Genomic DNA, 17,257 nt, shown 5'->3' on the forward strand with positions numbered 1-17,257 from the left:
TATAGACATTTTATGGCAAGATAGTTTGACATACTTTTTAAAAAAAAACCTGACCTATTTTATATCTCCTGAAAGATATTTTATTTATATCTCCTATTTAAGGTAGGACTCTCATATTTTGTGTTTAGATTTCTTATTGTAAGTCTTTTCATTTTATACAATGATCTTTGACCTTGTGACCTTGGAGATTAATTAAGTGTAAGGAAATGGAAGCTATTTCATATATTCTGAACTATTTTATATTTTGAATATAGATTCTTTTTGGCAATACAGTGTAATACCATGGTCTTTGACCTATTTAAAGTAGAACTTTAATATTTTGTTTACTTGTATAGATTCCTTATGATGAGACTTCATTACATACCATGTTACCTTAACCTCCCAGAATAACAAGGTCATATTAGTCATATTGGTGTTGAGGCATCCACATGCTGTATAATCAAAGTTAATGTACTTCTTTCAAATTGTATGAGAGGTAAAGTATGCTTTCTGCTGTGTGAGAATGATTAATAATTAAAGTGAAAATGTCCTTCAGTGTAAGTTAGTGTCAAATAGCTTGTATTTTCTATTGAATGATTAAATTGTACAAAAAATTGCTTATTTATGCCATGATTGATGACTTGCAAAGGAGGTGCATCTTTCAAAATGCCATAATTGACTTTGACCTTTCCTATGAATTGACCAATTTAACAACAGAAAGTTTTATATAACAATACAGTTTGTATAGAGAAATCTTTAAAAATCCTCTTCTCAAGAACCACAAATTACAATGTGTAATGTGTCAATATGCTGAGGTCCGAGCAAGACTACAAAAACAGGTTGAACTGGCAAACCCTAAAGGATCGAAGGGCACAGACAAAAGTAATGATGATTTATAGGGTTGTAAACAACAAAATGGACATACCAAAATGAAATCTTGTGCCAACAACTGTCATGATAAGAGGACACACTCCGAGATTCCTAATCTTAAATGCCAGAATCTCCACTTACAAAAACTTCTTTATTTCATTCTCAATACATTATGCAACAATGGGAGTACAGATATCAAAAAATGTAAAAATCATATCAAGAAGAACAGGAACGGAATTTATCAAATTAGTTTCATGTATGCAAACATTCTCATTTAGTGCAGATTCAAGCTTGTTCAAACCATGACCCTTGGAACACTATAGGGTTTAGATTTTTAGATAGGAATATTGAGGTTTAAAATTTAAAGTATTCTCAGGTCTTCTGAAAAACAACAAGTTTACAATGTGTCAATTCAAAAGTAAGTTTGCATCTTCACATAGTGTAGTTTCATGTTTGAACTGTTGGGTACTGTTTGATCAATATGGAAGTGACCTTGTGTAGCAAAGATTCTCTCCTCTCATCTGCTTGACCTTAGATCCAGAGTGGGTCCTAAATACTATGACAATAGAAATTTAAAGATCTTTTTAATTTTTATTCCTGTATGAGTGACTCAGGTGAGCATTTTGGCCCATGGGTCTTATCTTCAGAATGTAACATTGCTTTTAACAATGATATTTATGTATAATTGTTTCAGTTACCTAATGGAGAGGAGAGAGGAGTTGTTCAAAGAGTCCCTCTATATCCAGAATGATGAGTGATCCAGTGAAATGGTTTCTAGATCAAAGTAGAAAAGGTTTCTAGATCAAAGGAGTGGAAGTGTTCATTACAATCCCCAAATAACAATAGACTAATTGATGCAGAAAGATTGAAAACCTAAGGGAAAAGTCAGCATTGAAAAGGAAAGAACATCATCTGAAAATTGAAATGTAGATAAATACATGAACCAGTATTTATATTTATTTTGCATGAGAGTTATGTGGACAAAGCTTTACACCTAGTTGTAGATGTCTGTGTAAAGAAGAATGTAAACTGATTATATTAATCATTCTAATGTCCCATGTAAATGTACTTTGTTGTGTCACATTTGCCTCAAATGGAGGCGCAGATCGTGACAGAACCTTAGCTTTGTGAATTGTTGATAACTTTACACAGTTGGTTTGCTACAAGTCATAGTTTCCACCTTTCAATTACAGAAATCTTTTTATTACAGGGTTTGTTGGGTTGGCATTTTTGTTTTTATATTTTATTTTATATTTTTTGTACAATCGTTTGCTACAAGTTATAGCTTCTACCTTTCAATTACAAAAACCTTTTTTTTTTTGCAGATTTTGTTGGGTTGGCGTTTTTATCCCCCCCCCCCTTTTTTTTTTATAATCAAGAAACTCTTGAAAACATTATGTATATAATATTGGTTTTTTGTTGTTTTTTTAAAACTGATATTGTCAGTAATGGATAGCAAGTATTACATGTAGTCAAACACAGCTGGTGTTGTGCTTACTGCAGTAGTTTAATGTGATTTCACTGGAAATAAATTTGTATAGACAATATCTGTGTATTTTAGTTGATGATACACTATTCATGTACATTGTAAATGTGGATACATAGGAGAAAAAATGCCCTACTACACAATATATATATATATCTTTTTATACACCCCCCCCCCCCCCCCCCCCCCCCCCCCCCCCCCGCAACAAGTTGTGGGGGGGGGGGGGTATACTGGAATTGGGTTGTCCGTCTGTCTGTAGACGCAATGGTTTCCGGGCTCTAAAGCATTATCCTTTCCACCTACCATCACCATATCATATATATGGACTACCCATGGGATGAAGATGTTCCCTATCGATTTTGGGGTCCAAAGGTCAAGCGCACTGTTCATCGAAGTAGCAATAAGGTTTCTGAGCTCTAAAGCGTTATGCTTTCCACCTTCAGTCACCATATCATACATATGGACTACCCATGGGATGAAGATGTTCCCTATCGATTTTGGGGTCCAAAGGTCAAAGGTCACGCGCACTGGACATCGAAGTAGCAATATGGTTTCCATTTAAATTCTTTTACGGCTTTTTTCATCGCATGAAGATGCTGTGTTCCTAGATAATCCATTTCTCCCTACAAACGAGAATACCCAAGGTTTGTCATGCCATTTGTTTTTTACACTGCGGAAAGAGGTAGTTTATACCTATTACCAACACCCTTTGGGAGATTGGGGTAGGGGGGGGGGGTATTCTTATTGAGCATTGCTCACAGTACCTCTTGTTTCTTATAGTGACTTCCATTCATGAATGCCTTTGTCACAACTGTGTGTATACTAATTTATGTAATTTTGAGAGACCTAATTCAGGCTTGCACTAGAACAGTCCAATCAGGGCCACAGATTTACTGTATAAATTCAGGCTTGTAGGAGAACAGAACATTGATCATGAGAGCTACAGATTTACTGTATAAATTGAGGCTTGTATGAGAGCTACAGATTTACTGTATAAATTCAGGCTTGTAGGAGAACAGAACATTGAGAGCTACAGATTTACTGTATAAAATGAGGCTTGTAGTAGAACAGAACATTGAGAGCTACAGATTAACTGTATAAATTCAGACTTGTAGAACAGAACATTGAGAGCTACAGATTTACTGTATAAATTGAGGCTTGTAGGAGAACAGAACATTGATCATGAGAGTTACAGATTTACTGTATAAATTCAGGCTTGTAGTAGAATAGAACATTGAGAGCTACAGATTTACTGTATAAATTCAGGCTTGTAGAACAGAACATTGAGAGCTACAGATTTACTGTATAAATTCAGGCTTGTAGGAGAACAGAACATTGAGAGCTACAGATTTGCTGTATAAATTGAGGCTTGTAGGAGAACAGTTCATTGAGAGCTACAGATTTACTGTATAAATTCAGGCTTGTAGGAGAACAGAACATTGAGAGCTACAGATTTGCTGTATAAATTGAGGCTTGTAGGAGAACAGTTCATTGAGAGCTACAGATTTACTGTATAAATTCAGACTTGTAGGAGAACAGAACATTGAGATCTACAGATTTACTGTATGAGGTAACACCGACAGCCTTGAGTCGGGTATAATCCATGTCGGAGCTACAGATTTACTATTATTATGTCCCAGCTATGTTGGCTAGGGCATAATGTGTTATCCTTTTCTATGATTCTGTCATAATCCTGCTCATTATATATGTTACGGAGGCACATATTCAGTGGAAGTTAGGTATATACATTGTAGGTACATTATGAAAATATCCGGGACAGGATTTTATTGGGTTCTGGTTGAATATTTACAGAGTTGTGCCCCTTGGATGTGAAAAATTTCAAACAATTCATTGTTTCCACTCATTATCACGGTCACACATGGACATTTTTAATTAAAATCCAGGATGTAAATACATCATGAGAGTAGAACATATTTTATTTTCCAATCAAGGGGCAGCATGAAAATTCATACAAATAATGTACATATACAAGTAAAGAAAGAAGTGATTACATAACACATAGTTATATACAAATACAGTGTCATATATTGTTCAAAATAAATTTCCCAGATATATTTAGAATAGATGGCTCTTCAGAACATAGTATGTAAATGAATTTTTGTGCATCATTGAGTTTAGTTAAAAAAAACAAAAAACTTTTCTATAGCATCACAAAAAGATTTTCTTTCATCAACAAACTTTTCACATTTAATCAAAAAATGAATCTCATCACCAAATGAACCGGAGTTGCATTTGTTACATATTCGTTCATTCCTAGTAATACCAGAATATCTACCAACTTCAATCATTAATTTATGAGCTGATATCAGTAACTTACAATAGATATTCTAATATCAAAATTTTTAATTTTATTAAGATAGTTCTCAAAACCAAAGTGCTCCTAAGTTTAAAATAAGTGCACAGTTTCCCATCAATTAATTTATTTCGATTATTGTACCAGGTTTCAGTGTATTTATCACAGAGTAATTTCTTCACAATTTTCTTAAATCTACACTGACTAGAATCTCTTAACGGATCTCCAATTTTAACATATTCTAAAGCTTTTTCTGCTAGTGAGTACCATGACATTTTGTTGAAATGTAAAGATTTACTACATAGATAAGCATCCATAAGTAGTTTAAATTCATTTTGGTTTTCAAGCCTGTACCAATAACAAATGATTGATTTCAAAATATCGTGATGTAGAGGGAATCTCCCCAATTCTGATAGTACAGCAAAATTTGTATTTTTCTTATGTACACCAAGAATACATTTAGAATATTTTTGATGAAGCTTCTCACAGTGAAGTGATTTAAAAAGTTTGTCTGGATCAAATGGTGATGATTTTAATTTACTAAGTTCCATGAACCTATGTATCCACCCCATATTTCAGAATTATATAATAAAATTGGTTTTATTGTATGGTCAAAGAGATGAGTACTTGTTTTAACTCCTGGTGCTAAATATAAAAAATCTTTTTTCAATTTATAAAATCCTTTGAGGTCTGTGTTATATAGTTCAGATTTAGCGGTACTAAAACTGCCAGATGCAGAGAAAAAGGTACCCAAGTATTTATAATAAGGTGTACATTCAATATGTTTGTTCTGGAATTTAAATTTACACTGCAGTATTCTCCCAGCCTTGTTAAAGACAATAACTTTTGTTTTCTTAACATTGACATTCAAACACCAATCATTACAGTATGTTTCTAAAAGATCTAGAATATGTAGGTCAAGTTACCATATGGTTCCAGTCGGATAATTTTTGGTAAACTTATGCCATTTGACTTTTAAATTTTTTTTAACAATTCAGAGTTTCTGTTCATTTTCTCAATCTTGCATAGACATTTTGAATGAATTTGGGATATAGATACTTCCTCGAAATATGCAGGTTAAGTTCATATTTGGTTCTGATAAAATAATTTTTGGTCCCTTGCTCTCAGAAAATTTCAAACAATTCAGTTTCTGCTCATTATTTCAGTCATACATGGACAGAATGAATAGAAATAAGGGAGCTAGATATGCACTTACGCAGGTCAAAATCATATTTGGTTCAAATCTGTAGCTCCGACACTGCCGGCGACATGGATTATACAATCCTGATTTAAGACTGCCGGTGTTGCCTCATTCAGTAAATCTATAGCTCTCAATGTTCTGTTCTCCTACAAGCCTGAATTTATAGAGTAAATCTGTAGCTCTCATTGTTCTGTTCTCCTACAAGCCTGAATTTATACAGTAAATCTGTAGCTCTCAATGTTCTGTTCTCCTACAAGCCTGAATTTATACAGTAAATCTGTAGCTCTCAACGTTCTGTTCTCCTACAAGCCTGAATTTATACAGTAAATCTGTAGCTCTCAATGTTCTGTTCTACAAGCCTGAATTTATACAGCAAATCTGTAGCTCTCAATATTCTGTTCTCCTACAAGCCTCAATTTATACAGTAAATCTGTAGCTCTCATACAAGCCTCAATTGTATTTGTCTTATTGAAGTGTGACAAAAACAATCAATGCTTAATCTTGGAAGGTTATAAAATTGTCGGTGTGCTTCGTCCATCAATAACGCTACGAAGCGGATGAAAAATGCCATGCAGCATTTCTCTCGAGTTCATGAATCAAATTGATAATATATCGATGTATGATACCTACCCTTTGGGGGAGGGGGTTATGATTAAAATTTACCTTGCTGGTGTTGTTTTATGTGTGGACGTGTTGTAGAAACTATTGGAATCTCAAGAATTGTGAAACGCGGGTGACTATTTCTTGATCTTATTTTTAAATTTACAAACTGCATTGGAATTGTACACTACGGTGTATAAAGGAAAGCGATTTGAGGCAACTTGCATCCTAGCTTTTTAAAACTTGCACACTAAGCGCACGTAACTGGTGTTACGCCTAACGTCATAAATTGTGGCAAAAATCACAAGGGTTGTCACATTTGAAATTATTTATCTCCAGTCTGTAATATCATATGCATGCATGCATGATTTATCGTTTAAAAATTCTACACAAAATCTTTGTACACATTCATAAAAATTATATAAATTCAAAAACATTTTTGACGAAATACTCTAAAAGTACGTACTGTATTTCACTGCGCCTACAACAGCAGGTATGTCCGTCTTTTGACCAGGCTTGTATGAAATAAGGGTACCCGTTTCTGTAGGTTTCGTTTTGTATTTTACAGGTACCAATGTCATGAAATAAAGGTTGCAGTTTTTGTAAATGACCTGAGAAATTGAACAAATTTTCAACAAAAAAACCCCAAAAAACAACAAAACACAGTTTGGGTTTTTTCTAGCAACTTCGTCGCTAGTTGTATTTTTTAATGAATTTGTAAAAAATAAAATTGGGTTTCTTTCTCTCACATTTCATCCCGTTTTGCTCTGTACTTTCTCATCACCTCAGGTGATCAATCGATCATTTTATTAATCGGTGGATAAAGCGAATTTAGTATTTTATGTAACGCTGGACATCGAAAAATTACGAAATCTGTGTGTATATAACTGTTATTGCTCATGAAATGCGTGTAAATTATATTTTATAAAGCTATTGTCATTATGTATATATTTTCCTTGCCATTGATATGTAAGATTTTAATAATCCACAAAATATACATCTGTATAAACAGCGGAAGCTTATGAAAGTAACACCAGTACCGTGCGCGACGTCACATCAAACCAACAAACATGTGCCAATAATTGGAACGAAAAAGTGCGCATATAAATCCTTCAGTTTTTAAGGGATTTATCAAAGGTGAAACCATACGTCATATGAGAAACACAAGTGATGGAGATGTACTACAAGAAATTCTTTAATTAAACAAACTTCTAAAGAGGGACTTTTGTGATAATGAAATCCGTCAAAAGATATACAAGTGGTACTTGATAACTACGACCAAGCCACCTCTGTTATCAGGTGTAAATAAATGCAAAAAACGGTATACCCCTTGTTTTTGTCACCAAATACAACCCTGGAATTCGAAAAATAAAGCAAAATCTTTTAAAATACTGGCACATCCTCCAGAGAAACAAAGCTCTGCTCTACCTATTGTGTCGTATAAACGGAACAGAAATTTAGGGGATATCCTCACATCTTCAATTGTAAAATTATTAAACTGCATGATAATTGTAAAGTGCAAATAGACTCCTGGTTCGGCGGATTTGCATGCAGCTAAAATTCAATCTATTGATCAGGTCAATATCATAACCTCTACCACACCGCGAAACACTTAGTGTAGAGTCAATTTAAAATTAGTGTAGAGTCAAGTGATTTGAGGTACATGGCTGATGGGAGCCATATAGTTTCTTTATGTAGAAATAAAAAATGTTATCTCCAAGATATATCCCGATCTGGGATCAATCATACCACAATCATGAAAATAAGTGATTTGATTTGGCCTACGTAAAAATATTTTAGTCCTGTAAACAAATATTTTGATTCAAAGGATCTTCCAAGCCCTCTCCTTTAAAATCGAATGGTTGTCCTCTTTTAAAATGAGACAATCAATCATGGTACATGTATATAATAACTATCATGTAAACTACAAGTACATACAGTTTGAATAATACCATTAAACTTTCAGGTCTAAATGATTTTCATCCCAAGTCAAGGGGGTCATACATGCAAATTATGAACTATGGGGGGGGGGGGGGGGGGGGTCATGAACTCTTTATTCCTGTTTTAGTGGGGGTTGTAGGAGAGGGTGAATTTTTAAAAAATAAATCTGCACCCCCACTGATAAATAATGACTGTTCCTAACAAACTCGAGACTTAATCGATCACTTGTATGGTGTTCATTGCTTTTGATTTGAAACTCTTCATTTGCAGACACTAAAAATTTGATTAAACAACTTCGAATAACAGTTTTATTTTGGGATGAATTTTATGGCAATATTCATTCATGATCCTGGGGCCTGGTCGCTGGGGTAAAGGTTGGGATATCGTGAATTTCTTTTTCTTCACACTTGTTTACCAAGCAAACAAATTTAGTACATTGTAATAACCCCCTGCAAACACAGGCGAAGTTGCAATCACCATGTCTGTCTACTTGCCCACCTTCGATATGTCATTCCATCTTAATTTGTCTCTGGATCACAACTTCGTAATGGAGAAAAATAGAAGCTGATATTTGGCACGAAGGTTCATTATGACAAGAAAACCAAGGTGAGACCACTAGTAAGAAAAACTTAGGAGAAAGGAATGAGATTTGCCATACTTAAAATAAAGGAATTATGACAAAAACGAGGCGTCGTAGTTTGTGCACTGACCGCGTCTTTGACAACATGGAAGGGCGAATAGATCAAGTGGTTGTGTGTTGATCTGAAATCGAAAGGAATGCGAGAATATTTAGCAAATTAAACGTAAGTGCTTGTAAATGTATTGAGGCCGTCTAAATCAAATTTTATTCAGAAATGAACAGATCATGTTGCAGAAATGAATAGATCGTGTATGTCTATAGTGTTATAGTTGTTTGGAATCTCCAGGCCTAGCTACAGAAAATGGGGATATACTATTTTCCCACTCATCCCGAGAGCTACTGTTCAAGCCAATCAACACATGCTGACCATGCTTGCGAAGACAAACTTATAGACAGTAATTCAATCCGGCCATGGCCAATGTGGGGAATTAGCGATTTGAATTGTTTTGATCGATGTCTGTCCATAGTCTGTGAACATGGTCACGGACCACTAGTTCGAGTTAAGATTCTTGGGTAAAGAATAAAACAATATGCATGCAAGCATCCTCATATACTGCATGTAGATTCAAGCTGAAGAAATCATAATGTCCTGGGTCCAGGGTCATGGTGGGGACACAAATGAAGGTAAAGTTTTTCACTGAGGGTATGTAGGGAAAAAAGCTCCTTCTCCAGATCAACAAAGTCATAATAGATTTTCAAAACATTAAGTGAGCATCCTATATTATACAAGTTAAAGAATAACAATGTACAGGAAGCACCCACATGTTGTGTATATTCAGTTTGTTAAGTTTATGTTCCCAGAGCCATGGTTGGAAGAGCGGTAGGAATAACAAAAAAATTTAAACCCAAGAACAAACAATTTGTCAAAGCTTGATGAGTAGCATCCTCTTCTTGCAGTGTATTTCAAACTTTGGTGTGTTTTTTAAAAAAAAATTAAATTCCAGTCTGTGGTTCCACACGTGTGGTTCAGGAGATTTTTTAAATGAAGAGCAAGGCTAAAATTTGGCTTAATATGCATCTTCGTGTATTAAAAATTACTATTTTGTTCACCCTCCCGCCAAAAAGAAAAGAAAGGGCTACACAAAATAGGGTGCAATAAAGGTGAATATAGGAATTCTTGATATATATATTTTCAGTATTAACATGTTTTATACAATAAAGGTGAATATAGGAATTCTTGATGTATATATTTTCAGTATTAACATGTTTTATACAATAAAGGTGAATATAGGAATTCTTGATATATATATTTTAAGTATTAACATATTTTATACAATAAAGGTGAATATAGGAATTCTTGATATATATTTTTTCAGTATTAACATGTTTTGTACAATTTAACAAAGCACTACAACTTCACGCATCTAAGACCAGTATGGGCCTGTAGTAGATATTATACATATTTCCTATTTTGGTATCTGTTTAACATAAACAAAAAATATACGGCTCTTCAATGTATGCAAGCACTGGTCCAATTACATATTAGTGGTGTTGGGGGTTGTGGTGAGGGAAGAATTTGGAAGTTGACTCAAATTTTTCTTGTCAAGCAAAAAGAAGGACTTTTTGCTAGATCTTCAAATTCCTTAATCAGAGGGGGGGGGGGGGGGGGGGGTAAAGTCTTTATCAACTAAAGCTACCTATAAAAATTCCCCAAACTTCGATTTCTTTGTTCGGGGTGGGGTGGGGTAGGCCGTAACACTGACCCTTCGTTTATATTCTCCTCATTCACCATTACTGTCGAAAATAGTGAGGCAATCACCCGATATATCAAATATTTGCATATAAAAATAACAGGAAATGATCATTGTCATAAAAAGTAGGAAGGGGGAGGGGGCAACCCAGCTATTCTCCTGATTCTATGGGCCTGCTATTTTCTTACATTGTAAATATTTTTGTTCTACATTTTTGCATTTTATCCGTTGTATTTTATGAATCTTATTATTCTCCCTTTTTATGACAGGAAATGGCACTGGCAGAAAATCTAAATCGTGCAATTGTAAACGGAGATCTTGCCTCAGTAAAGAAACTGGTGAAAGAGGGCGCAGCAATGGATTTTTTATTAGGCATGCGTGGAACAGCACTATGTGCTTCTCTGTCGGCCAATCAAAATGACATTGCACACTTTTTGATTGAGGCTGGATGCGGTGTTAATGTGGAAGATTATGATAAAGAACCTCCAGTATTTCTGGCGATCAGCAAGAAGTGCTTTGATGTGGTACATACACTTACAAAGCATCCTAAATGTAACCTCAACAAGTCTGATCCTCTTACTAACGTATCTCCACTGGCTCTTGCAGTAAAAAATAACCACCAAAATGTCGTCCAGTGGTTCATAGAAGCGGGAGCGGATCTCAATGTTACAGATCATGCTGAAAATACGGCCTTGCACATCGCAATACATGATCAGAATTACGAAGTTATGAAAATGTTAGTGAAAGGGGGCTGCGATTTGTTAAAGAATGACTCGAATGGAAAATATCCAATTCATATAATAGCCAATAAAGGAGATCTTAAAGCTCTAAAAATCTTATTGCATAACTGGGTTGATGAAGCTGATATGCTATCAACAGAATTTTCTATGTATCCCTTTCCTACTTCATCAGATAAAGAACATGCACGCGAAGTTCTCAACAAAACTACAAAAGCTGGCCAAAGCACAAGCACTCCTTTGCATTTGGCGATTACAAATGGCCATAGTTTGATGTCCAGACAATTGCTTAGATACGGTGCTAGAGCCAATGAAACTGATGATAACCTAGCAGAGTCGCCACTTTTAGCTGCAATAGCTGCTGTTTCCCGTCAAGTCGGCCAAACTGACACCACATCTGTGTCTTGGTTGTTGCAAGCAGGAGCTGATCCTAATGCTTGTGGTAAACTGACATCATTTACGTCTTTCTATACATACATTGAGAGCCCCATCATGTTGGCATGTCGGCTAAACAGTGTCGAAATTCTTGAAATTCTGTTGGCCCATGGTGCAAATATGGATATAGGGAACGACGAAATTGGACATGTTAGTAAAAGGTCGCTTCTCTCCATCGCTTTTTCACACAGCGCCATTGAAATAGCACGATTTCTCATACACAGCTGTGAAGTATTGGATGCTCAAGATCCAGTTATTTATTCCGACTCGGAACAAAACTTGCTAATTTCACTCAGCGATATGTATCACCCTGAAGTGAAAGAGTTCGCTAAAACCATTATTTCAAAGGACAGTCCAGGTGAATCAATTCTACTGGAGTCTCTCTCTGATGCAATCATGAACAACAACATTCACCTGGCATTAGCTTTGTTACAGCATGGAGTAGACGCGAATAAATTGAATTTGCATGGATATTGTGCTATTCATCTCTGCGTCAAGTTTGCAAACAAAGATTTTCTATTGAAACTCTTGCTAAACGGAAGTGATATCAATGTATTAAATTCTGACGGAATGAGCCCTCTCGAAATGTGCTTGGAATATTTTGACGAAGACCATATAGATATGGCATATTTTCTGATTGAGGCAGGATGTGTTATACCAAATAAGTTTCGTGGTTTTCCTGACATTGACGACAGCGCAACTGAATCCGACAATTCCGAAGACTCTGACTCTTTTTTCGATGATGTCGATTATCCGCCGGCATTCACCGAGGACAAGCATCTGCGAAAAATTGTAACATTGTTACAGAAACAACCGCAGTCTCTTCTCCAGCGATGTCTGCACGTGCTGCGCGCACACTTTGCACACAATCGCTTGCCTTTTGATTCTATGAAACATCTTCCATTACCGGGAAAACTTCTGGACATGCTTATGCTCAAAACGTTCCAAAACTGCTTCAGAATTTCATAATGTCCTCTGTGATCACTGATGTATACATAAATGTCCTCTGTGATCACTGATGTATACATAAATGTCCTCTGTGATCACTGATGTATACGTTGCTTACAATTAAACATTCAGATTTGAAATTAAAAGTTGTCATCCTTCCTTTTAGCATTTTCTCTATCTTAGCACCATATGGAGGATTTTGCTATACAAAAGAGTTTTATCACTGTTATCTCATTTAAGAAATGTATTTTGACAATTTCTTGAAATTTGGTGGTACTTTTCACTGGCAAATTTCACGAAGACGGGTAACATACATGTAGTACCGTATCCACACACCGTTGCAGTTATGAGACTACATCTTTCAAAAAACAATTCATTGCTTAAGTACATGTATGAAAAGTTGAAGATAGCAAACAGTAATCCCATAACTCCTATAAAGAATACTAAACTGAGAGTAGGACAAACACGGACATCAGAGGTGGGATCAGGTGCTGAGGAGAATGAAGCATCCCCTGTTGACAGTTCACATCGCTGTGAACCCTATATGTTGATAAGGTAAACGGAGTAATCTGTAGTCAAAATCAGTATTTGAAATACGGCTTTACAATTGGAATGAAACACGACAGCATTCGACCTAGTTGTAGATTGTATTTGGAAATAGGATCATCATAACGACTACAGGAAATGCGAAATGCTGACTTGAAACGAGGCTGTTGAAACCCCCGTAACATCAACTTATTTGTCGGCAGTCTGCCTCGATGTATGAATTGATCATACGCAGAACTTGCTCGTATTGAATCAGTTGAGAAACATATGTACATAATAATGATACTTTATTTCCAGAAAGGGACCTGGTTTGTTTTAGCACTATTCTTCCCCCAGGGTCTTCTACTTGATACATTCAAATATAAACACAATCATTTAAAACAGTCTCAAAAGCACGAACACAAGGGCATGTAACAAAACTTTGTCTCTAACATTTACCGGTATCATAATTATATATTAATAGCAAACATTAACAAAATCTGAAATTCCAAATTGCGATGACAAGACATGAATTTATAAAATTATACATGTACATAAGAAGAAAAAGGCATACTTAAATAGTGGTGTGGCAGCAGATAATGTATTTCTCTACATTATTTTGAAAATATATTGAGACTGAGAAAGCCTTATGTATTGTGGTAGTTTGTCCAATAGGTTCACATCTGAGTATTTTAAAGAGGTTTTGAATACTTGTGTGCTTAACTTTGGTAATTGAAGATCGTGATTTGATTCAGAACGCAGAGGATAAGAAGCAGAAGATTGAAATTTAAATAATCACCAAGATAATCGGGAACCAAACTGCGAAATCAAACAATGAAATATAATTGTGTAAATCAACTTGCTCATAAACTGTCAGTCAATCAAGTTTCTCAAACAATGGTTTAGAATAAGAATCTGGACTTGCATCCATAATCATCCTTGCAGCTCTTTTTTGTAACTTAAATATTCTTTCCATACCAAGTTTGGATGTATTACCCCAAACAGCATCGTCACAAACCACGACTGAAACGTACGCTCGTGGGAGAGGGGCGTTCTTTTCAGCCGTGGCTTACGACGACGTCCAAATAGTCAAGCAGTAGGTAATAGACGGCAGAATATATGCATTGTAATAAAGCTTTCTGGTATGTAGGGGTAGAAACTTTTTTACGTAGTGTAAATAATTTGTAGATTTTGCAAACTGAGTCAATGTGATTGATGTAAAGTAATTTGTCATCAATGTGTATACCAAGAAGCTTCTCAGTGAACCATTTCAATACGCAACTTCCGAGATATCAGCTCTTCTGTGATGAGGTATCTTATGTGTTCTGTTGAACGCTTGGGTGGGTACAAGATGTATACATATACTATAGCAATCTCTACCCAGAGTTCTCGTTCCTTGCTCTCACTTACACCTCTGTCAACGTCTCAAGGGTTTTACAAGATTTTTGTAAAATGGCACGTATGCTCAAATAAAGTATGGTTTTGACTTCAGTTACAAAAATATACATGAATAAATAAATAAATACTGAGCAGATGTCAAGTCTTTTTGTGACACAAGAAGCATTGATTTGGGTTGAAACGTGGATATTGGATTGTTCTATTGCACCAGGCCTATACATATGTACATGAAGAATATATAGTAATGGGGAAAAAATCTACAAATAGTTTCTTGTCCTACATTTTCCCAATATTTTATAAAGTAGTTCTTGGTTTTATCAGCCGTAAAAAAGTGGATTTACATGTGGAATAACATTGCTTATTTTGAGACATTACATGTAACAAAGGTATAGGCGGGTGTAAGGACCGATAACTCTGGGTAGAGATTGATACTATAGACTAGTTATGTATATGGAGCTCCAAATTAACATAAACTCAAATAATTGAAGATATCTTCAATTATTTGAAGATATCATCAATTCATTTGATGCGCTCTTTAATTGAATTAAAGATCTCTTCAAATAATTAATGATATCTTCAATTCTGAATTATTGCGCGCATTAATTGAATTGATGAGAGCATTAATTCTTCAGCTGATTTGATGCGCGCTTTAATTGAATTAATGATCTCTTCAAATGAATTAATGATATCAACAATTGAATTGATGCGCGCTACAATTCAATTGAAGAGAGCAATAATTGATATAATGCGCGCATTAAATCAATTGATGAGAGCAATAATTGAATTGACGCGCGCATTAATTCATTTGATGAGAGCAATAATTGATATAATGCGCGCATTAATTCAATTATTGCTCTCTTTAATTGGTTTAATGATACCTTTAATTCATTTGAAGAGAGCAATAATTCTTTTAGAGAGAGCAACTATACAATTAAAGATATCTTCAATTCAACATATCCACAATTGAATTAATGATATCTTTAATTGAATTGTTGCTCTCTTTAAAAGAATTGATGCGCGCATTAATTCCTTATACAAAAGCATTGTAAATGATTTAAAGATATCTTCAATTGAATTAAAGAGATCATCAAATTATTTAAACCGAGCTCTAAATTAATTATTGCGAGCAATATTTCTACTAAATTGATGCTCTCGTCAAATGAATTGAAGAGAGCAATAATTGAATTAATGCGCGCATCAAATCTATTATTGCTCTCATTAATTGAATTAATACGCGCATCAATTGAATTGAAGAGAGCAATAATTGAATTAATGCGCGCATTAAATCAATTATTGCTCTCATGAATTCAATTGATGCGCGCATTAATTCAATTGATGAGAGCAATAATTGAATTGAAGCGCGCATTAATTCATTTGATGAGAGCAATAATTGATTTAATGCGCGCATCAATGCAATTAAAGAGAGCAATAATTGAATTGATGATATCTTCAAATAATTGTTAATTTGGTGCTCCTTATATGTAAATACGGATAAAAGTCATGAAAGAGTAAATTTTGCTTATATCAGCCGTTGGTATACATTAAACTGACCATATCAAGAATAATATTTGTTTTAATTAGACCATTAAATTAAATATGAAATTATTTTTTATTTCCTCCTCTGCACGGGTGATATCATAGAAAAATGGTGATCATCATTTTTTTTTTTTTAGCTAATTTATTATTAAATACTAATAAACTTACTAATATTGTGTGTCCCTGCAGATTGGGTGGTTGCATGATGTCTGATAATCGGCCTTAAGGTAATACATGAAGGCAGCGATAAGCATTTGTACCCACCGCGTGTGGACGATAGTATGTTTTGTGTCTCACTGTGCGCAAGGGTTCCACAAAAGGAAAGAACTATTGGGCAACTCGGAAATTGCGTATTGAATTATTCCTAACAACAAGTTTTTAATATGGGTCATCTAAGTTTGACTTCCTTTGCTGTGTACCCATTAGCATACATTTTGTTTTATCTACGTTTAGTAGCAATTGATTCTGAGAACATCAGTTTTCAATTTCATCATCATCATCATCAATCCCGCGGCGGGTGACGTCGTTGGGGAGGCAAGAGGGATGAAGCAGCAGAGACCCTTCTCCACTCGGTTGATACTTTGCTTCTTCTTCCTCATGTCTTTTCAGTGGGCTTAAGATTGCTTGGCGGCGCTCCTCTCCTCTCCAGCTCTTAACCGCAGGCCGATGACCACTATTATGGTGTGGGGCGCCCCCGATCGCGTACACTTGGCCGTTGAGTCCTTATTGAAACCCATCCGCCCTGGCCGTTGGCTGCTATCGCTGCTTGTCCGCCCAGTGGTGCAGTCTTTCAATTTCACAAAGATCTAAATTGATTATATTTCTGAAACATCTATGACCGTTAGCTGATTAGAGTGTATAGTAACATCATCGGCAAACATGTCAACGTTTGAATTATTTACACGCAATATGGAGAGTCATTTATGTACAATGAAAATAAAAGAGGACCCAAAATA

General features: G+C 35.2%; 1 pseudogene; it reads left to right on the forward strand.

The window, feature by feature from the left end:
- Positions 1–13,002, forward strand: part of LOC125679376 (uncharacterized) — a 52,821-nt pseudogene extending 39,819 nt beyond the window's left edge.
- Positions 13,003–17,257: the final 4,255 nt, after the last annotated feature.

Source organism: Ostrea edulis, chromosome 2 (genome assembly GCF_947568905.1).
Source record: "Ostrea edulis chromosome 2, xbOstEdul1.1, whole genome shotgun sequence".
NCBI lineage: Eukaryota > Metazoa > Mollusca > Bivalvia > Ostreida > Ostreidae > Ostrea > Ostrea edulis.